The sequence below is a fragment of the Ipomoea nil genome, unplaced genomic scaffold (genome assembly GCF_001879475.1).
Source record: "Ipomoea nil cultivar Tokyo-kokei standard unplaced genomic scaffold, Asagao_1.1 scaffold2928, whole genome shotgun sequence".
NCBI lineage: Eukaryota > Viridiplantae > Streptophyta > Magnoliopsida > Solanales > Convolvulaceae > Ipomoea > Ipomoea nil.
The window spans coordinates 1,403,877-1,428,749 of NW_017619356.1; positions in this window are offsets into that span (position 1 = coordinate 1,403,877).

Here is a 24,873-nt window from a genome sequence, read left to right on the forward strand (position 1 = left end):
TCTTTATTTTGTGTTTATCTTTGCGTATATGTGTTAGTCTTACCATTTCCTTAAATTTGTAATTTGCTTAGCTTCTTGTTGATCTCCTTATGCTAGTGCCTAGTTTATTGTGATTGCATATTGCGTGCCATAACCCCCTGTAACACCCCATGTTACGGCCTTCAATCCCAGATTAATTATTTAATTAATTCCATTAATAATAATTAAAAAGAGTTTAATTTGGTTAGGATTCCCTTTAATTAATTAATACGATCCACCATGGATCGTGGACCCTTGCCTAAACTAGAGTCTTAAGCCTATTAGGAATAAAGAGAGTAAACCTTTTACTAGTCAGATTCTAATTAGGAATCCTAGATCTATATATCTATTAGGAATAAAGAAAGTAGGCCTTTACTATTCAGATTAGGATTAGGATTCCTGATTCTATAAATAGGGGATTAGAAAGCAATTAGAACCCTTACCACCCATAGTTATATTACACCAAAATATTCCCGGGAGATTCACCACCACCAAGCCTAGGGAGATCAATCGGATGGAAATCTTAGAGAAGAACCTTAATAACCAAGGGAGGATTAATTAAGGCTAAAAGGTAACCCATGTCTCAACAAAACCTATTTTCCTTGCTATAATCTTCTTCTTTGGCTCCTTCTCTATGCTTGTGTCTTGATAAATCTTTTATAATGATGATGATATGATCTTGATGATTGATGAGATGATCTTATGTGTTGATCTTGATAATCTTGATGATTATAAGATGATCTTGATAATTGTGTGATGTTCTTGATAAATCTTGATGTTCTTGATTTTAAAGATAAACTATGATTTTGATGATTTGAATATGATTAGAGCCCTAGGTTAAATGGGGGATTTCGTATTGTGATATTCTTGATATATTTGGGTGGGATTTCGCATACTCGGGAGTTAATTATGTTTAGAAGTCATGTTAGGATGGGTTCAATATGATTCTTGGTTTTGATCCATTATTTGACTACGTGGTGTCATCGTTTATGTTCAAAAGTGTGTAAACATGGTTTTGAGTTCCACTAAAGATCCCGGGACCAATATATTGAAAAAGAGTCAGTGAGGGGTAGGGGAACCCGCCACCTACCCGCTGCCCCAATTGGGCGTTGCCGGCAGCGGGCAGGCGACTGCCCGCTGGTCACCCGCTGCCCGGTACTTCGCCACCGGCGGGTGGTCCTCCACTCACCGGCCACCCGCTGGATTTTCCCACTTCGGGATGGTGGTTTCCCCGACCCTCGTGGTGTCCCAACGAACTCCGTTTATCGTGCCTAAGTCTAGTTTGATGTTTCGGGTACCATTCGTAGGATAACGGAGTCTTATGTATTGCATGCTAGTTGAATCGGTACCCCTTTGACTTAGGTGAAAGGAGTATGAACCCCTTAGGATTATTCCTAGTATGTGGATGACCACGCATAGGTTTCATTATACGTTTTCTCCCCCTTCCCAATGTGTTGATGTGGGTTGAATGTGCTTGCTATGTGTTATGTGTGCATGATTCCCCAATATTTGCTGCGGTCAAATTGGTTATACATGAGCTGCGGTTCATAAGCTGGCTGCAATCAGAAATACACTTTTGGGTTGCGGTCCAACGTTTGGCTCGCAAACGTTTTACATGAGCTGCGACTCATAGCCTGGCTGCGGTTAGAGATATACTTTTGGGTTGCGGTCCACCGTTTGGCTCGCAAATGGTTTGATGAGCTGCGGTTCATCGGTTGGCTGCGGTCAACCCCTTCATGCTACAGTATGAGGTAGGGTGCTACGGGGCCGTGTTAGCGCTATATGCGCTGACCCTCATGTATGGGCATGCGAATGGTCCTGTGGCGCCACCAAAGTGTTCTTATGTGATAAGATAATGTTTGAATGATGATATTAATGATGTGAAATATGCTTGTGACTTTAGGATATATGGTAGTGTCTTTATATGCTTGATTATAACTGTGGAATGTGCTTGTCACTACTTGTCGAGTCTATTCCTGGTTTTAAAACTAGAGTCTCCTAAGTATATATCTTCCTGTTTCAAAATGGTTTTCCTATATCTATATACATATATATACCTATATTGTATTATAACGCGTTGGAGTGGGTTACCAGCATTATTCGTTGAACAGATATATTTGGCTTTCAGGCACAGATGAGTAGACTCCAGAGCGCGTTAGAGGACCGAAGCTTAGATAGATAGTTTTCCTTTCGGCCTGCGTGCCATGATGATATATTGACAATGCTTTAAAGATATTTTGTTAGTATAACCTGTGCATCTGAGTTCTCCAGCTCAGATGTGGCAGAGCACCCCAAACTCTGATGTTTAGTAGGATGGGTTCAATATGATTCTTGGTTTTGATCCATTATTTGACTACGTGGTGTTATCGTTTATGTTCAAAAGTGTCTAAACATCGTTTCGGGTTCCACGAAAGATCCCGGGACCAATATATTGAAAAAGAGTCAGTGGGGGGTAGGGGAACCCGCCACCTACCCGCAGCCCCAATTGGGCGTTGCCGGCAGCGGGCAGCGGGCGGGCAAGCGACTGCCCGCCGGGCACCCGCTGCCCGGTACTTCGCCGCCGGCGGGTGGTCCTCCACCCGCTGGATTTTCCCACTTCGGGATGGTGGTTCCCCCGACCCTCGTGGTGTCCCAACGGACTCCGTTTATCGTGCCTAAGTCTAGTTTGATGTTTCGGGTACCATTCGTAGGATAATGGAGTCTTATGTATTGCATGCTAGTTGAATCGGTACCCCTTTGGCCTATGTGAAAGGAGTATGAACCCCTTAGGATTATTCCTAGTATGTGGATGACCACGCATAGGTTTAATTATACGTTTTCTCCCCCTTCCCAATGTGCTAATGTGGGTTGCATGTGCTTGCTATGTGTTATGTGTAACACCCCGTGTTACGACCCCTAAAACCGATTAATCATTTAATCAATTACCCAAAAGAAAGAATTAAATTACAGAAATTAATTAGGAAAAGGCCCACCATAGTCCGTGGGCCCTCATCTCTAAACCCAACCCCTAGTCCTAGAAGGAATAGACCCCAAGTAAGACTCTTAGATATATAAATAGGGAACTTAGAAGGCACCTAGAACCCCCACCACAATAATCTCTTACCACCCAAAGAGTTCCAAGAATTCCCTTAGGAAGAATCAAGAAAGCAAGAAAGCGTAAAGAAAGACCCTTCATAGCCAAGGAATTAATTAAGGCTAAGAGGTAACCCATGTCTCAACAAAACCTATTTTCATAGCTATGTTTCCCCTCTTAGGATTTCCCCCATGTTCTTGTGAGATTGATGATTCGTTATAATGATCTTGATAATTGGTATTATGATTCCATGGGTGATCTTGATGTTCTTGAGAAGTTCTTTATGATTAAAAGGTGTTCTTGATGTTCTTGATGATTATGTGATGTTCTTGATGATTATATGATGTTCTTGATGCTTATGTGTTGTTCCCTACCGAATCTTGATATTAAAAGATGAATCGTGTTCTTGTTGATTTAAAAAGTAATTAAGAACCCTAGGTTATATCGTGAGATTTGTGTGGTATTATTCTTGGTGTATTGGGCGGGAATTCGCATGATTGGGTGTTGTTTATATTCAGAAAAGCATGTTAGGATATGTGCCGTATGTTTCTTGATTTCGATCCGTTAATTGTCTACGTGTTGTTGTCAATTGCGTTGAAAGTGTCTAAGCATGGCTTCGGGTTCCACAAAGGTTTCCGGGGCGGTATTGATGAAAAAGAGTCAGTGGGGGGTAGGTGGGGGTAGGGGACCCGCCACCTACCCGCCGGGCACCCGCTGCCCGGAACAGTAACGCCGGCGGGCAGCCGGCGGGTGAACCCTCACCCACCGGCTACCCGCTGGAAAGTATCCCAACCCGGGATTCCGGCTTCCCCGTTTGATGTTCCCCCGACCCCCGTGGCGTCCCAACGGACCCCTCCTATGGTGCCTATGTCTAGTTTGATGTTCGGATACCGTTCGTAGGTCGAATGAGTCTTGTATATTGCATACTAGTTGAATTGGTATCCCGTTGACCTAGGTATAAGAAGTATGAACCCCTTAGGAGTATTCTTAGTTGTGGATGACCATGCATAGATTTCGTTATGCGTTTCCTCCTTCCCAATGTGTTAATGTGGGTTGCATGTGCTTGCTATGTGTTATGTGTGCATGTTACCCCGATTTGGTTGAGATCAATCGGGCTATACGGGCAGTCGGATGGGCTGAGAACCATACCGGCTGTTAACCAGGCTGGTAGAGACCGGTCAGGTATATAAATATTATATAGGACTGAGGTCCACTATACGGGCAGTTGAATGGGTTGAGAACCATCCCAACTGTTAACCAGGCTGGTAGAGACCGGTCAGGTATATAAATAATATATAGGACAGAGGTCCACTATATGGGCAGTTGAATGGGTTGAGAACCATCCCAACTTTTAACCAGGCTGGTAAAGACCGATCAGGTATATAAATATTATATAGAGCTGCGGTTCATCGGTCGGTTGCGATCGACCCCTCCGTGCTGTGAGACGGGGCAGGGTGCTGCGGGGCCGTGTCAGAGCTATATGCGCTGACCCTCATGTATGGGCATGCGATTGGTCCTGTGGCGCCAACAAAGTGTGCTATATGATGAGATGAGAAGGATTGATGATATGACTGTTATGGAAACGTGACCATAGGGTTCTTGCTAGTAATGCTTAATTGTGATTATTGGTTGTGCTTATCTATAACTGTTTCCTATGTGAGAATTGTATATGCCTGATTATGATTGTTGATTGGGTGTACCCCTATTTGTCGAGTCGGTTCCCTGATTTGAAAGCTAGAGTCTCTTAGGATATATCTTCATGCTTCGAAATGGCTTTTCGTATATCTATGTATATATCTATATGTATTGTATTTCAACGCGTTGGAGTGGGTTACCAGTATCTCTCGCTGAACAGATATATTTGGCTTTCAGGCACGGAAGAATAAGTCACGGGAGCGCGCTAGAACTTGGAGCTCAGAAGTAGATAGTTTCCCTTTCGGCCTGCGTGCCATGTTATGCATTTGCTTTATCAAGGATATTAGTTAGTTGGCCTGTGCACCTGAGTTCTCTAGCTCAGGTGTGGCATAGCACCCCGTACTCTTTATGTTACATTTCTGGGAATTAATGAGATTTCACCCTTATTTTGTAAGTTTTAAATGTCTCGAAAATCTGGGGTGTTACATTATGTGTGCATGATTCTCCAATATTGGCTGCGATCAAATTGGTTATACATGAGCTGCGGTTCATAAGCTGGCTGCGATTAGAAATACACTTTTGGGCTGTGGTCCAACGTTTGGCTCGCAAACGTTTTACATGAGCTGCAGTTCAGAGCCTGGCTGCGGTCAGAGATATACTTTTGGGCTGCGGTCCACCGTTTGGCTCGCAAACGGTTTGATGAGCTGCGGTTCATCGGTGGATGCGGTCAACCCCTTCATGCTACGGTATGAGGCAGGGTGCTGCGGGGCCGTGTTAGAGCTATATGCGCTGACCCTCATGTATGGTCATGCGATTGGTCCTGTGGCGCCACCAAAGTGTGTTTATGTGATAAAATAATGTTTGAATGGTGATATGAATGATGTGAAATATGCTTGTGACCTTAGGATATATGCTAGTGTCTTTATATGATTGATTATAACTATCGAATGTGCTTGTCACTACTTGTCGAGTCTATTCCTGGTTTTAAAACTAGAGTCTCCTAAGTATATATCTTCCTGCTTCAAAATGGTTTTCCTATATCTATATACATATATATACCTATATTGTATTTTAACGCGTTGGAGTGGGTTACCAGCATTATTCGCTGAATTGATGTATTTGGCTTTCAGGCACAGATGAGTAGACTCCAGAGCGTGCTAGAGGACCGAAGCTTAGATAGATAGTTTTCCTTTCGGTCTGAAGGATATTTAGTTAGTATCGCCTGTGCATCTGCGTTCTCCAGCTCAGATGTGGCATAACACCCCAAACTCTGATGTTTAGTATGCTCTATTGCGATATTAATAATAGTATTACCTTTATTATATAAGTTTTAAAAGTTTCAAAAAAACTGGGGTGTTACACCCCCAATCCCTTGAGGACGACATTTAACATCCGTACACTCACCACATCTTATTTTTGCTACATCACCAAGTACGAAGGTCCCTGGATGATATTGGAGCACTATTTGATCGTAAAGGAATGGTCTCCAAATTTCGATCCACTGGCCGATAAGACAGAGAATCTACTAGTCTGGCTGCGCTTCCCAAACTATTTGAATAGAGTTAATTACCGATTTGGTCCCTCGACTATGAGGATTTCACCACTTTGGTTCTCGACTTTCAAAATTGACTAATTTAGTCCCCAACTATACAATTTTTACCCGAAATGGTCCAAGGTTCAAATTGTCGTTAGTTAGACGTTAAAACTAAGGACAGAAATGCAATTTCACTTTATTTTCCTTCTCGGATGTAGCTGGTTTAATCTCAACTCTATGGCTATGTTTGTTGAGCGAAAATAACCCCTCCAAAATCTAACCCTAATCACAAAATCCATAAACTAAAAACTTGAGACATGCGGAGCCCTAGCAGGCCAAGTACAACACCCAAAGCCAAGGGAGATGGGGACGGCGATGGCGATGGCGATGCCGAGTGATCTAAGGCCACGTTTGGCTTTTTGTCACTTTGTTCTGGCGGTGCCGTTCATCTCTGTTATCTCTTGGGGGGTTGTAAGTTGTTTTCTTTCTTCTACAGTTGTTGTTCTGTGTTTGAGTTGTTCGGTTTCCATGGAGATGATAATAGGCTTGTGGTACAATGGACGAGAGGGCGAAAGAATCGGAGGAGCTAAGAGGAGCAAGTGAGGAAAGGAATCTTCCCGCCGCTTCCACTGCCACCACCTGTACTACCTTCTCCGACGATAGTTCGGATTTTGCCATCCAACGCAAGCGGAACTAGATAAGGACTCAATTTCAATTGAGTTGGAACTATCTTGGATCCACAAAACCCAAGACCCTCAATCCGACCCAAATCTCAAATCGGAACTGGATAAGGTTTCAACTTCAATCGCTGCTCTCGAAAAGCAAGTTAACAGCGAATAGAACCCAGTAGAGCGTTTCGGCGGTCTCTCTCTCTCTCCTCGGCAAACTGCAGCGCGCGACGGCGTAGGCAGAGCAGCTACGACGGTGGGTGGCAGTGAGGTTCTTCCTCCCCTCCGTTTTCTTATAGTCTCAGTGATCTGGGCAGTACGACAGCAGATTCCTTCCGACAGTACAACCTCTCTCTCTCGTTCGTCGACTTGAAGATGAAGAATATTGGAATTTTCTATTTTACCCTTGCATTTTGACGGTAAAATAGACTGGGGACCATTTTGGTTAACGTTTTCATAGTTGGGGACTAAATTGGTCAATTTTAAAAATTGAGGACCAAAATGGTGAAATCCTCATAGTCGAGGGACCAAATCGGTAATTAACTCATTTGAATACTTCCACGAAGCATTCCTAATGAAAATAGGAGAACAGATTAGACGGCCTATCAAAGTGGATTCTGCGACAAGTCTCATTTCGAAGTGTAAATTCGCTCGTCTTTATGTGGAGGTGGATATCACAAAACTCCTACTATCAAAATTTAAGCTCCAACGAAGAACCAGGACGATAGAATATGAAGGTATTCACCTTAGCTTGTGTGCTTCAAGTGTGGCATTTGTGGACATCGTCAAGAGTAATGTGGACACAGCTAGAAATGCAGATGCAAAAGCAGGGAACAAAAACTAGATGGCGATCTTCAAGAACCTCCGCCAAGGTCTAAGCAGATGGCAGTTGAGCTGTTAGTTAGGAAGGAGAACCAGTGAGACCAGAAGCTGTGAAACAATATGGGCCATGGATGCTTGTTACCCGCAAATTAAAGAAAGAAGGAACCCAAGGAGGAACGAACTAAGGGGGAGATGAGAATAATAGGAATCTGGGAATGCATGAGCAGACTAAGTTGCAGAAGAATGGGAGCACCTCTGGTTTCGCCGGCCATTCTTGATAACGTGGATGAAGAAAGTCAAGAATTTGATATACCGGAGCAACGAGCAGTTACAAACCATGCCCTCAGAGACGAGAACATGGCTGAGCCTCCTCAAACAAAGACGTACTAGATGGATAGAAAGAGAGGAAAGAAATTGGCCTCGCCAAACGACTTACTCAATATGGCTAGGAAATCCAGTACAAAGCAGCAGTAGAGGAACGGAAGATGAAGTAGGGGTGAGCTCTGGAGGAAATTAAAGCGGTTGCTAAGGCCGAACATATTGTGGTTTGCGGTACGAAGAATGGAAAACAAATCACAACAACGAGGTGCAACATATAGAGATGTCCACTGAACCACCACCGGCGAATGTGTTTGATGTCTCTACTCGCAATGACCCAGGCCACCAGACAAGAATTTCAGCAATCCTCTTAAAATTAAACTAGATAAAAAGGTCGGTCATAAAAGAATTAGATGACATCCTTAATTTATCAAGAAGAACTCCCCTGGATCCAGAGAAGAGTGGATCACGTACGTTTGGAGATTGCAATAGTACTAGGTATTACCATGCAGCTACAATTGCTGCGAGCAGAATCCTGAGAGAGGATCAAATTAAAGTCGTGAGCATGTCAGGAACTTTTTTATACAACTATACACAAGCTAATTAAGAGACACCCAGACCAACCTTGACTATGCCCTACATGGCTACTTCCTGCCCTTAGCTTGCAGACATCATATTGGCATGTAATGTTGAGGAGGCGGTGGATGACATACATTTGCTAGCTGGGATTGTGAATATGTTTACCAACAAGCCCATACTTATCGTCTGGAACAACATATTGAAATTAAAGGTCCCAATCGCATTTACTACTTTCTATGGCTGCTAAGACATGACAAAATCATGTCAAATAAAAATAAGGTGGTTAAGAGATGATTTACAAGCTAAGTAATGATAAATGTTGGGCATGCGATGATCTAGTGGAAAACACAAGCTAAGTCACATTTTATGCGACTGCCCTAAGGCCATGGAAGTATTAACCATTAACCTTATAGTCAGTTAATGATATAGCTAGAATCCCAGGTTGGCGTTAGATGACAAGTTATTAGCATTAAGCATCCTTGGGTGTCCCATTCCCGTAAATCCAAAAAAAAAAACCAAAATGTTGATATAATCAAAAGATCTAAAATGTATTTATTTAGTAAAATAGTAATGTGACATTATCTAAATTCTAAAGCAATATTGTATGTTGTTATTTCATTTCAGAAACGCGAGACACTCATTAGTAACATGAGATTTTTTACAATAGTTTTATAGTTCGTATTTTTGCTATATTGTCAAAAATTGCATTGCTTCCACTGATTTCTAAATAATGTGAGATTTCAAAATCATTGAAATAGTAAATTAAGTATCTTGAACCAAATAGCGGCATAGTAAATTTAGAATAGCTGCATAATTTTGAAGATAAAGTGCACACATGGGTATTCTTAGTATATGTATTTTTAAATTTTAATCAGTTCACTAACAACCACATTTCTTCCTTGCATGTAGCCGTTACCTGAATCACGTAAGTGTGTCCACACATACCATACCGCCAAACTTACTTTACCAGAAATCTTTTCTTACGAACAAACACAACCCTTACACACACCTAGGAGCACGGAGCACCCATTCCTGCATATCCATACAAGACCTAAGTAGGCGAGTTGAGATGATATGAATATATGATAGGGAGTATACGATGACCGATCAGATCCTGATGTATTGGGGTGCCCTCACCAGTTCCCAATCAAGTCCAGCCACATAAATCGAACTGGTTAGTGTGTTATAGCACAAAAGACTGTTTACCTTCCCTTGACCCTCACTGGAGAACCCTGCTACTAAAAAACAGGTCAGTCATATCTAAACACTTGGTTCACTCTATCTTGTCGCCAAAACCTCAAAGGACATGTTGGCTCGCCGGCATGTGTGCCTTGCGCCTCCCATATATATAACGCATTAATTACCCTTAGGAAAGGACTTTGTTTTTCTCAAAAAACTACTTAATTCCTCAAATTCTCAGTCTACTAGCTTATAATTGTAATTAGAACACTCAATGTGAGTCCACACTTTCTACGTATAATAATAATAAAAAAAAAACATTTTATTTGCTTTGCTATTCTACATTTACATTATCAAGGTCCTATGTGGTACCCACTACTCGAAGTACCCTCCCAAAAGAAAATAGATATGTCCACCAGCTTCAATTCTTTTTAGTTAGATTGGGCAAATACAACTAGAAATGTTATGCAAAACTAATCATGTTCATACAAACTTAATTATTTTAATTAAATTACAAGAGACTCCTACCATCTTATCTAGGCTCTGCGAATAAGATGTACACATTGGGTAACGGACATTAAGATAAGTGGATGAAATGTTGTTTTCATTTTGGTTGTGGGCATAGCCGGACCGACGAGGGAGGGCGGTGGGTGACAACTGACAACAAGCGTGTGGAGATGTGAAGCAAGAAAACGACGTCCCAGTTTTTATAAGACGCCATTTATGAAATGAATTTGCCATGATGTTTACGGTGAACTAACCCTCCACTCCCCTGGCCCCACCCCATTTCAAATCTACTCTCCACATTTTTTCTTGAGTAAATACCCAAAATGGTCCCTCGACTATAGTTAAATTCACAAATTGGTCCTCAACTTTCAATTTCACTCAATTAAGTCCTTAACTTTGCAATTTTGACACGATTTGGTCCTCCATCAAATTGACCGTTTGTTGACCGTGATCGACGATCTCCAGAAGAACCTTCAGCTCTCGTCGGAGCACGTGGAGGCCTCCAGGATGACGTTGCACCGGTTCGGAAACACGTCGTCTTCTTCGCTCTGGTACGAATTCAACTACATTGAATCCAAAGGGAGGATGAAAAAAGGTAACCGGGTTTGGTAGATTGCTTTCGACAGTGGATTCAAATGTAACAGTGCGGTCTGAAAATGCAACCGGAACCTTAAAAAACCGACGATGGACCATGAAATTACATATATATCCTCAAAAATCACAGTCAACAAACGGTCAAATAGACAGAGGACCAAATTGTGTTAAAATTACAAAGTTAAGGACTTAATTGGGTGAAATTGAAAGTTGAGGACCAATTTGTGAATTTAGCTATAGTCAAGGGACCATTTTGGGTATTTACTCTTTTTTCTTTTTATCCATTTTTGTTATTTTAATAACTCCCTGATTCATCGTCCATGAATATCGCCATTAAACTTGGGACGATACATAATGAATTTTTTTTTTTTAAAAAAAAAAAAAAAAAAAAAAACCTCGAAATTTACCAATGACATTGGGTGATAATAAATTTTTGGAAAAATGATGAACTTAGCTATCAAATTAAGCACATAAATTTTTCTTTAAAAAAAATTAATTCCTAAATAAAATTCTATATATCAAATTATGTGCGACAAGTTTGACAGAAAAGGTGTTATCGAGCTCGTAATATTCTAATACAATATTTATGCACACCCACTTAACAACCCTTTTGTACATTTCAACATTTTCATGTTCTCGAGTAAACTAGATTATAGTAATTCTAAAGGTAATATTTTATATAAGTTCTGCAATCGAGAAATTGTCAAACCACTGCACATTCTAGTCTCGTCTCCCACATTTTTATTTCAATTTGGGGTTTTGATTTTTACCAAGTTTAACTTAGATTCTAGATATGATTATAAGTACCAGCTGAATTATTATGTGTAATTTTTAAAATTTCTTTAGGATTGAAATTATATGTTTGAAATTGTTTATTAAATTAAATAAAAATGAGTGTCACAAAAAAAAAAAAAAGTTTGAAATTGTCATTTTCGTAAGTGTAATAATACACACACACACACACCAGGTGCAGGCATAGCTTCCCGTGCGGTTGTGCGATTAGATCTGAGCCGTTGATAAAATCTAGATCAACGGCTCAAATCAATGAAAATTAAAATATAACAAAAAAAAAACGCGTGTCTGAAAGAAAGAAGCATAAGCTAAAAATGGCGCACCTTAAGTGATAGAAACACGCACCTTAAGTGTTAGATCTTAAGCACAAACTCACGCACATTAAGTACAAAACTCACGCACATTAAGCACAACCTCACGCACATTAAGCACAAAACGCACGCACTTTAAGTATTAACTCACAGACCTTAAGTTTCAAAAACTACTGACATTAAGCACAAACTCACGCACATTAAGTACAAAACCCACGCACATTAAGCACAACCTCACTCACATTAAGCACAAAGCCCACGCACATTAAGTATTAACTCACAGACTTTAAGTTTTAACAACTACTGACATTAATCACTAACCTCACACACATTAAGCACAAACCCTATGCACATTAAGCACAAACTTCACTCACATTAAGAACAAATCTCACGCACCTTAAGCACAAAAACCACACTTTAAGTTTTAATAACTATTCACATTAAGCACAACCCCACGCACATTAAACATAAAACTCACGCACCTTACGCACAAGACTCACGCATCTTATATACAAAAGTCACGCACATTAATCACAGAACCGCTCACCTTAATTTTGACCTAGATACAAAAATTACAAAATTGCCACCGCGTTTTTTTTTTTTTTTTTTTTTTTTAAATTTTAGTAATCATGGACGTTGATTTAAGCAAGATGAATAACCCAGATTAAACCGCACAATCGCACTTGGGCACCCTAACCGCACCAGAACCTAATTATATATATATATACATATATATATATATATATATATATATATATATATATATATATATATATATATATATATATATATATGGGATGGTTCACGTGCGAAGGGTCTCTCTGGTAAAAAATAGGATGAGATCTAAACCGTTGATCTAGATTAAATCAACGGCTCAAAATGAAGGAATTTATTTATTTTTTTTTTAAAAACGCGCTTCCTGGCAACATGGATGCAAATGATCTTAAGTGTCTCGAACTGATGCACCTTAAGTTCTGAACTGATGCACCTTAAGTTCTAAACTGATGCACCTTAAGTGTCGAACTTATGCACCTAAAGTTTTAAACTGATGCACCTTAAGTCTCGAACTTATGCACATTAAGTCTCGAATTGATTCACCTTAAGTCGAACTTATATATGCACCATAAGTCTCGAACTGATGCACCTTAAGTGTCGAAATTATGCACCTTAAGTACTGAACTGATGCACCTTAAGTTTCGAAGTTGTGCACCTTAAGTACTGAACTGATACACCTTAAGTTTCAAATTGATGCACCTTAAACTGGAAAATAATGCACCTTAAACTTTAAATTTATGCGCTTATAGTATTGAAGTTGATATTCCTAATGAATCAAAGTTGTGCACCTTAAGAGTTAAAATTAATGCACCTTAAGCTGGAAATTGGTGCACCTTAAGCTTGAAATTTTTGCACCTAGAGTCTGTAAGTCGTGCACCTTAAGAGTTAAACTGATGCACCTTAAGCTTTAAACATACGCACCTTAAGATATAAACTTACGCACCTTAAGCTATAAACTTGCGCACCTTAAGCTTTAAACTTTAAACTTATGCACCTTAAGCTATAAACTTACATACCTTAAACTTTAAACTTAAGCATCTTGAACTTACGCAAAATTACCATAATGCCACCGCATTTTTGTAAATAAATTTTTTCTTCATTCCATGTTGATGTTGGAAAAAAAAAGCATAAAATGGCATTGTAAGTGACTATTTTGTGGTACAAATATATGTAGAGTCCACTTCCGATTTGGGTCAGGCCAAAGTGTATTCGGGTTCTTCGTAATGAGATGATGATATCGATATATTGTATGCTCAAAATGGATAATGGGTGATTGAGAAATTGATTCTCAAAGTAAACCCATTTGAGTTGGAAAATGAATGTGGAAAAACTTTTAAGTAGCATTTGTCCCACATTGTTAAAAGAAGTGGATTTGCATAACCATATATACAAAAGTCTTTTAGGAAAAGGTTGAATTGTATAGCATAGATGTTTTCTCTTGCACATAATGCAATACAAATCCCAAAATGAACCTAAAAAGGCTAGACACGAGTTATGCTAACTTTTCGAAAATATTTTTCTAACATTTTTAACCACTTTTTCTAACATTTTTAGCCACTATCCGAGTTCTAAATTGGCTTGACTGCTCGAATAGTTGTACCCTTCAGTTACTGCTCGGTTTGAGGTACTCGGTCAAGATGGGTTTGACCGAATAGTTAACTCGTCAAATGTGACCTTCCTGGTACCGTTCGTACTGCTTGAAATACTCTTCATTTGTACTGTTCGAAGTACAATTCTGGACTATTAATTCTGATGCTACGAAATTAATTTTTAATTAATTTCAATTTTACTTTTTAGAATTAATTTTTGTCTGTTATAAAGGTTACACAGATTGATTTTAAATATCAGTGTAAATGCCATGATTAATGCAATTTAATCCTTCATCTCCTATCTCCTATATAAGCATGGTTGAGCAACAAATTTTAGATACAACATTTGCCTACGTTTTGCTCTCAGAAAACTCTCCTCAACTTCCTCCTCAAATTTTTGTGTTCAAACCTTGTTCTAGTTTGCTGGGTTTAACCGTTTGAGTGCTCAAACATTAAACCATAGATCGTTTTATCCTAGAAAACCTAGGCTACAACGCTTCTAACAAATTTATGAGGAGAAATTGAGCAAATAAGGTTTTAAGGAAAGAGTGTTTTGTTCGACTCGAACTAAACCTTAACTTTTAGTTTCTTGTGCTTGTATTTTTCAGAAATAATATTTTCGTAGTATTATTTCGCTACAAAATTTTCATCAAGAAACTTGGAGTTTGGTCTCAAGCATAACAAACAAGGGAAAGAATATAGCAAGGCTTCAAGGACGACCAATCACTAAATTTGTTATTTCTCCCTCAATTTCCTTGTTGCAATTGAGATGTTTACTTTTAACCTTCATGATATCTTTACCATCATGAATGACTAATTTTCTTCAAGGATTTGAATTCTTGCGAAGATTTGTTCATGTAATTTGTTATTAACAGTGGTGTTATCTTAGGTATCACAAACACACTAGAAGACACAGTATTAGAGTGACTAATTTTCTATGGGACGTTAATTGATTGATTTTGTGGGTTACTATAAGAGTAGAATTTACTTAGTTTAATCAAATACTTGAGTATAAGAGTAACAGTTACATTAGATAGCAATATATCACACTTAAGAAATATATATTAGAAGTATATATTTTTAAGTTAACTACTGAATAAACCTTTAACTAGGATTCAATCTCAGTTTTTCTTAATATTATTTCTTATAATTTATTTGTCTTTGCTTTAGTTGATTATTGTTGTTAATAGATATATGTGGATATTATTATAGGTATTATACTATGATAATAACTCTTCATCCTTTGTAGTGTTGTAGTTATACTAGAATTATGTATATCTTCTCCCAAAACTATATATATCTTGTAAATAGTATACTCAAACATGATTAATAAATCATTGATCGATATGATGATTCTTTCTGTATCTCGTCTTCTCTTTACTTTACTTTATTCGTACTACCTCCTTGCAATCCGGATACATCCAATTTTACAATAATTATGATATTCTCATTTCTCTTAAAATTGTAAAGAACTAGATTTATATAACTCTTATTAACTAGTGCTTGTCATCACCATCTGGAATGCACTTACTCAGCCAACCCTCAGAGGAGCTCTGGGGCGCCCTGGAAGACGACGTAGCTGGAATCCCTGTGTGGCGTCAAATGGCGAGTCAAGCCATGTAGTTTGGGGTGTCTCCCTTCCCATAGATCCAAAAAAAAAACTAGTGCTTGATTGGAGGCAAATTATTATGTGGACCATGATCCACACAGTGTTGTGTGAACCATGATCTACACCGTGTTATTTAGACCATAACATAAAATACATTTTTATTATATTAAAAGTATATTATTCGTGTACTAAATGTACATTGTACAAAATAATGTACTTTTTTAATATAATGCATATTTTTAATATACTAAAAGTATATTATTTGTGTACTGAAAATTATATTATTTGATAATATGATCCAATGATCCAATAATGATGTTGATTGGATTAATCAAAATATTTAATTTCGTGTGGGCTTGACACCCTCGTAAGTCGTAATCACAATAGAATTTTAATATTAAACTAGTATTTGTCCCGTGCGATGCACGAAAAATATGTTATAAAAATATACCCTATATGAGGTTTATTCATATATAAAATTTTTGTTATTTAATAATTATAATGTGCGAATTCCTATGATAAAATTATGAACATAAATATATTTACAATTAAAATAATATTTAAGGTGGGTGATTAGTACAAATTTTAAACTATATTAAAAATTTAGTACATAGTATTTAATATTACAAATTTTTAAGAACTTAGTAAACTACAATAGTAATTGAATTACAATTTTAGAGTCACCACGGATCAAAATTTTTAGACCTTTGAGATTTCTAACTTTAGATGTAGCAACATACAATTGACCTTTAAAGACCAAAATCACAATCTTAGTTCGAACATTGATTTTTTCTTCCAAATACTATCGAATTAAGTGTGTAATCAATAAAAGATGAGAACTAATAATTCGAGAATATAATCTTAATGTTACTAAGCCTACTTCACGTCAATTAAGTTGGAGAGTGTTGGATAGTATCCGATGAATCCACGAATAACGCATCTTTGTCTCCGTAGTCCTCAAATGCACATCAACAATCTTAAATATTAGGCCGCCTAGCTATGCCATATATTAATTTCAAACTTATGAACTTTGAGGTTGCATGAATAAAAAGTATATTTTAAATATACTAAGGGTACATTATATATGTATGTAAGGTACTTTCAATATAAAAATAATGTATTTTTAATATATTAAAAATGTATTTGATATTCATGATCCATACAATTATGTGGACCATCGTTCACACAATAATTTGTCACTTGAAATTTAAATTTAAATAAATAAATAAATAAATAAATAAATAAATAAATAAATAAATAAATAAATAAATATATATATATATATATATATATATATATATATATATATATTAGAAACCGTAAGTGGAAATTATTATCATTATTATTATTGCAATTATTAGTATTATTGTTATTGATATTATAATTAACAATATTATTATGGTCTTGTGAAAATTAAATGTTGATTATCACCATTTAATTTTCACAAGACCATATGACTTTATTATATATAGGATTATAACAATTATGTACACTTATGAAATTTGTCAACTACTACTTAAATTACTGGACTAAGTTAACTGTCGCAAATTATGCTGTGCAACCGAATGCACCATGCGCATGGTGCATTCAGTCCAAAACAACGTCGTTTTAGTCAAAAAAACATGCGTCCCACTTAAAAAAGAAATCAGGTTCGATTCCCGGCAAAAACATTTTTATATATCCATAAATTCATAATTATATATCCATAAATTCATAACTATATATCATAACTATATATCCACAAATTCATAACTATATATCCACAGTGAATGAATGAAGTAAAAATCCACAACTATATATCCATAGTGAATGAATGAAGTAAAAATCCACAATGAATGCCCTAAATATCCACAATGATTAAACTAAATATCCACAATGAATGAACTAAATATCCAGAAATTCATAACTATATATCCAGAAATTCATAACTATATATCCACAGTGAATGAATGAAGTAAATATCTACAATGAATGAACTAAATATCCACAATCAATGAACTAAATATCCATAAATTCATAACTATATATCTAGAAATTCATAATTATATATCCACAATAATGCTATTGCCGAGAATCGAACTTTTTTTTTTTTTAAAGTGAGACGCGCGTTTTTAGTTAAACAACGTCGTTTTGGACAGTATGCACCATGCGCATGCATGGTGCATTCGGTTGCAGAGCATAACTATTGGTTAACTGTCCTATAACTTTATCTGTCAAAATTTTTATTTCTATACTTATCACTTAATTAGTACGTACAAGTATGTATATTTTATTCCTTTTGGCGTTTGTTTGCACGATGAGTACAAAATGACAACATAGGCCTTGAAGTTTTGTCACTAGTCACTGGAGTTAAATGGCCATTTTTAAAAGACCTGATTACTTTGAACAAGTAAAATATATAAATTGGTAAGATACGGATGGCACTACTAATGCATCATATATATATATATATATATATATATATATATATATATATATACACACACACACACATACACTACAAGAATTTTCACATTTAGTGACAACAGAAGTTGTCACTGAAACTATAAATTTTGGTCACTATTGAAATTAGTGACCATTTTTTGAAGTCGTCACCTGTCGTCACTATATCCTCCGTCACTATTGTAGTAGTGACGACTTTTGAAAAGTTGTCACAATTACTCACTATTTGTGACAATATTTACTTTCACTACAAGTAGTATTTGAGTGATAACGATAGTTGTCACAATAAATGTATAATTTGCGACCAAATATGTTATTACAAAATATTGTTCTAGTGACAACTAAAATCGTGGCAATTAATTATTTTATTGTGACAACACTTTAGTCACAGTAGTTGTACTTATTTGTGAGAATTGTTCTTGACGCAAAAACGATTATCAGTGACCAAAAAAGTGGTATCAATAATTACTTTGTTGTGACAACAATCATGGTAACAAATATTGTATTTATTTGTGACAATAGAAGTTAACTCTAAAACACTCATTAGTGGTAACTAAAGTCGTAGAACAATTCAATTTCTTGTAACCATCATCTTTGTCACTAATATCTTTGAAAATAGTGGCAACATATTTGTCACTAAAATACTGAAAATTAGTTGCGAAATTTGTGTCACTAAAATTAGTTGAAATAGTGTCACTATTGTGAATCTTAATGTTTTTATAAGTGACCATTACTTGGTCACAATTATTTTTCCAAATAATACTAGTCAAATGCACAAAATATAAAATTATTTATTTCAAAATCTTGTCATAATTAAATGTTTTTAATTTAGTTATTATTTGGAATAAAATAATGCATTCAACAAATGTTACTCGTTAAATTAAAAAAAATATATATAAAGACATCATTGTCTAACAAATATACTTTATAAGAAATACAACTGAATTCAAATAAAAACGTTTTAAAATAAAATATCTTGATTATTCTTCACTTGAGGTAGTTGATGGAGATGCATTGCTTAGCATATTTTGAAGTCCTTGATTGCTTGCTAAGTGAGCAAAAATTTGCTTGATTTCAACCGCTTGTTTGTCTAAAGCTGTTTGTGCGATTTCTTTAAATTTTGCAACTTCTTCCTCTAAATTCTTTTCACGTTTCTTTGAAGCTTCTATTTCTGCTTGAAGAAGAATCTTCTCTTGGGCTTTTGAAGTTATACCCTTAAGATCTAAACCACGGGCATAGCTTGACTTTCTTTTTATTACCAAATCAAAATGCTCAACAAGTGGTAGAGGTGCAGCTGAAATCTTTTCTTTATTCTTCTCTCCCTCTTCTTGAAGTTTATTCTACAATTAAGATAAATATTAATAATTGAGTAAATTAATTTAAGAAAAGTCACAACATTTATATGACTATAATTTTCATACCATGATTTCTTCTCCATTTGGAACGGACCAAGTTCCATTAGATTTTTGTCTTGATGCCTTCCAAACTTCAACAGCATCTGGCCATTCATTAGAATCTTTGTCTTTCTGTAAAATAGAGAATAAAGATAACAAAAAGAAATAATTAACTACAAATTTTATTCATAAAAAACATGACTTCAATTTTTATTAAAAATAATTTACTTTACCATCTCATATGCAATTTGTACAATTGACTTTGTACCACTAACTGATTTGATCTCTTGATTTCCTCTATTATTTTTGTTTCTTTCGCTTTGGTCCTATATATATATAAAAAGTTATTATCAATAAAAAAAATTAAGTAGAAGAGAATCAAGAGACATACAACACCACAAATTGGGACAACAATATCTACCAATTAAAATTATAATATAAAATAATTATAAATTCAAATTACCTTAAACTTTTGAGTCTCCCATTTGTTTTCAATTATCCATCTCCAATCATCTTCATTGACATCATTTGGTCAATCTTTATATTTTAGATAGCTCTTACGTAAAAGATAATGTCTACTTTTATATTGTAATTGGACTTGGTTCATGACATGAAGTTGCACATCATTCGGCAAATTAAATGTGTCCTGCAAGTCATATATAAAAGCATATAAATTCATTAATATGAACAAGTAATTCTAACTTTATTCCAAACCAAATATAATATTTAAATTTTTTAAAGTTTTAGTCTTACCTTTAAAGATATCCACATTGTATTGATATCGTCGTTAGGAATCTCTTTCCAACTAGAGACTCGAAGCGGTGCAAATTGCCGAATGCACATAGTCACTTCAGCTTTGAACAAATTAGCATCTTTACCACACACCTTATGGTATGGTGGAGGAAATAGAATACATATTTCTTCGCCTCTACCTTTTTTCTTGGCAAGTCCTGCATTGATTGTTCTCCCTCGACCACGTTTTTTAATTGTTTCGTTTCCTACAGTGAAATTAAAAAAAAAAACAATATATAAGTATACAATATTATATATAAAAAGAAGATTAAATTTTAAACAAAAAAAAAATTAAACAATCACATCACCTGGGCCACCAATAACATGTTCTTCTATTCAACTATTCCATTGAGTTGTTGATTAGAAACTTCATTGTTTTGAGGCTCGTCCACCACATTAGTAATATGCTTATCATTTAAAATTTTCTTGATCTCAATCTTTTAAGATTGACCATTCTACATATATAAAAAAAAATTGAGTTATTAACAAATCACGATTAATATATATATAAATTGAAATAAGATTATTACTATATTATAGAAATTTATCTACCAAAACTCATAACTCAAAACCTTCACAGACTCTATCAAAGTGTATTTATAATGGATTTTGAAAAGTGTTATTAAACTACAAATTTCTCTACCAAAAAAATTGAGTTTGAAATAAGATTATTACTATATTATAGAAATTTGTCTCCTTGGGGAGAAAAAAAAAAAAACTCGTTGGAGTCGCTAGTTGCAGTACACAAATTAGAATGGATTTTGTTCCCTGTTTTTAGAATAAGAAAAGTCTGAGATCTTGATATTTTGCTTCAAAAAAAAAAAAACATTCCCAGATATCATCAAATCTACAAGGTTCATCAATTATATATACATCTAAGAACAAAAACAAGTATGTAGTGCAGATAAAAAATAAATCTAAATATATACAATCGAAGAAGAAAACCAAGTATGTTCCACATATCAAGAACAAATCTGAATATATATCTAGCTCGAAGAACAAAAACATGTTTTGCAATCAAGAATGATGAATATGTGGACAAAAACTAAAGCATGTAAATATATATGTTTTAAATTAAAAAAAAAATACCTTGATGATGATGTAGGAGATGAAATTCTCTAGACCAGTTTTTTGCTTTGAGTGGTGAACTATGAATGTTTTGGTGGAATTCTGAAGTTTATATATACAAAGAAATAAACATTCTAATAAAAACCTAGTAGATGAGCGCCAATTATCTCTGAAACCAAATAAAAAGGGCGCCATCATCTTTTTTATCATTTACTTTCAAAATTTATTAAATAATTACTAAAAAAACAATAGTTAACAATAAGAAATATTTGGCAATGCTTAATATTTTAAATAATTAAGTTTTTGGTAATATAAATAAATAACAAAAAAGACTAAACTTGTTCAACAATTTGATTAATTTTAAATTAAATATAATTACCGTGTGGGTGATATAAAATCTTAATAGTGTTGTGTATTTGTTGGTGTATTGTTGTGTGTTTTCTTACACTATTGATGCATATTGTTAACACTGTCGGTGTATTCTGAAAATCGCCGTACGACCGTACGGGAGGGTCTCACCGCATTTGAACTTTTTTCAATATATAAAATAATAATAATAATAATAATAATAATGATTTATGGACCATAAATGATTTTCCAGCCTACGGTAATTTATCGGGATGGAGCACTAAAGGAAAATTCGCATGTCCTACTTGCAATCTTGAAACATCTTCTCGTAGGCTTCAGAATGGGCGTAAAACATTCTATCTTGGTCATCGTCGTTTTTTACCAACTAAGCATTCTTGGAGAAAAAAATGGTAAAGCATTTGATGGTACCAAAGAAAATCGTAGTGCACCAAAACAACTCTCAGGTGATGATATTCTTGCACAGTACAATCAATTTTCTCAGGTGAAGTTTAGTTTATTTTACGCATTCATGTGTTATTTGTATTATGCTTGTTAATTTTTGATCACTTACATTAAAATTTTTGTTAAACAGGTGGCTTTCGGTAAAAATTCAAAGAAGAGGAAACGCGAAGATGTTATTTTACTTGGAAATTGGAGAAAAAAAGTATTTTTTTCCAACTCCCATATTGGAGAACACTTGAACTACGGCATAATCTAGATGTCATGCATATTGAGAAAAATATGTGTGATAACATAATTGGAACTTTATTGAACATTGAGGGGAAAACAAAGGATACTATACACACTCGTTTGGATTTAGAATTAATGAATATACGTCCTGAGCTTCATGCAACTCCCACAGGTAATGACAAGTATGTGTTTCACCCTGCATGTTATACACTATCTAAAGAAGAAAAACAAAGATTTTGTCAATTCTTAAATGATCTAAAGGTTCCAGATGGCTATTCATCCAATATATCTCGATGTGTGAAAATCACTGAATGTAAAATTTTTGGATTGAAATGTCATGATTGTCATGTGATTTTACATAGATATCTCCCTTTGGCTATACGTGGTTTGCTAGGTAAAGAGGTATGTGAAGCTTTAATTGAGTTGTGCACATATTTTAGAGAGTTATGTGCTAAAGTTTTGCGTATTGATGATTTGGAGAGACTTGAAAAATCAATTCCTTTTACACTTTGTAAGTTAGAAAAGATATTTCCTCCCTCATTTTTTGACATAATGGTGCATTTAACAATTCATCTTGTGACTGAGGCTAAACTTGGTGTGCCCGTACAATTTCGATGGATGTATCCAACAGAGCGATATTTGCGTACACTGAAGTCATATGTGAGAAACAAGGCACGACCAGAAGGATCAATTGCTGAGGCTTATATTGTGCAAGAATGCATGCATTTTTGTTCTAGATATTTGCATGGATCTAAAACTACATTGAATCGTGTTGAGAGAAACTATGAGGGAAGTGATGTCTCCTCTCATTTTGGGTTACAAGTTTTTTCACAAGTTAGTAAGACTTTGCTTGGAAGAAAATATGATGAGTTGACCTTAACTGAATTGGCCGAAGCAAGAATGTATGTGCTAGAAAATTGTAAAGAAGTTAGAGAGTTTGCCATGTAAGTTTCCTTAATTTCCAAGTTAGTCATATATATATCGTACAACTTTTTACTATTTTTTATTTTTTTATTTTTATTTTTATTTTTTTTTTACATGTAAAGAAAGCATAAGGAAATACTAATGAGTGATGATCCAAGAAATGTAGAAAAAAGACACAAAATCGAATTTTATTTATGGTTCAAGAAATATGTAAGTAATTTAATATACATTTATATTCTTTCAACTAACTTGATTTAAAATTTTATTAACAATTACTCATGATAGGCCAATGAATTACGCAATGAAGGAAGTGAAATAATCACTAATCAATTGTTGTATTTAGCTTATGGGCCAGACATGCGTATTTATCACTATAAAAGCATACTTATCAACGGCTGGAGGTTTAATACAAAACACAGGGATTTGCAACTAAAATCGCAAAATAGTGGAATTCTTGTGAAAGGTGATGCAGATACTGGCAACTTGGATTATTTGGGTGTATTAGGAGATATCCTACAGTTAAATTACCATGGAGGAAATAATGTTATTTTATTTAAGGCTGATTGGTGGGATGTTTATCATAAAACTGGATTCAAAGTTGACAATTTTGGGTTTCCTATGGTCAATATTACACGGAAGTTGCAAACTGATGAACCATATGTTTTAGCTTCTCAAGCTGAGCAGGTTTACTATGTAAGCTATATTAAGGAACCTAATTGGCAAGTTGTAATTTTGCATTTTCTCTTTTTAAATAGATTAACTGGATTAATCGACTGACGTAATGGACTGACTGATTCAGCGATGAAGTCAGTCAGTAATAACAAATCATAGAGAAGATTAAAGAAAAGATAACAGCACAAAGCCAACGACACAGAATGTTTACCCAGTTCGATACAGTGTGTATCTACGTCTGGGAGACGATCACATAGGCGTCCAATCCACTAAATCATAATCCAATGTTCAAAGGTAGATATACAATAATCTTACCCAAGTGCCCCACACAAGGTACATACCTAGTCTACACAGGTTTAGTGGATTGTTGAAGATGGAGAGCCATGCATACAGAAGTCCAATGAAATCCCTTCACTTGGAGCCCACTCTGATGCAGTCCACTTCAATGACGTTCTTTACAGTTGTTCCCACAACAGTGTGATCACAGTGTCCTTTTGTTTAAGCAGCAGTGATTCTTCTCGAGTTCGTCATCTTAATCACCATGAACATGTTGTATTGAGAAGAGGCAAGGTAATCAAAGATCTGATCTCATAAAACTGATGTGGAGTGTTTCTTCTCTCTCAAGGCGTAACCCTAATTCTCTTAGAATGATGATACTTATAGATCCGTCGATAGAACACTCCTTCGATAGGTGCCTTTGATTGTAGATGGTAGGACAATATTTGAAGAATGTAATCTTAAAGATTCGGTCCATACCTTT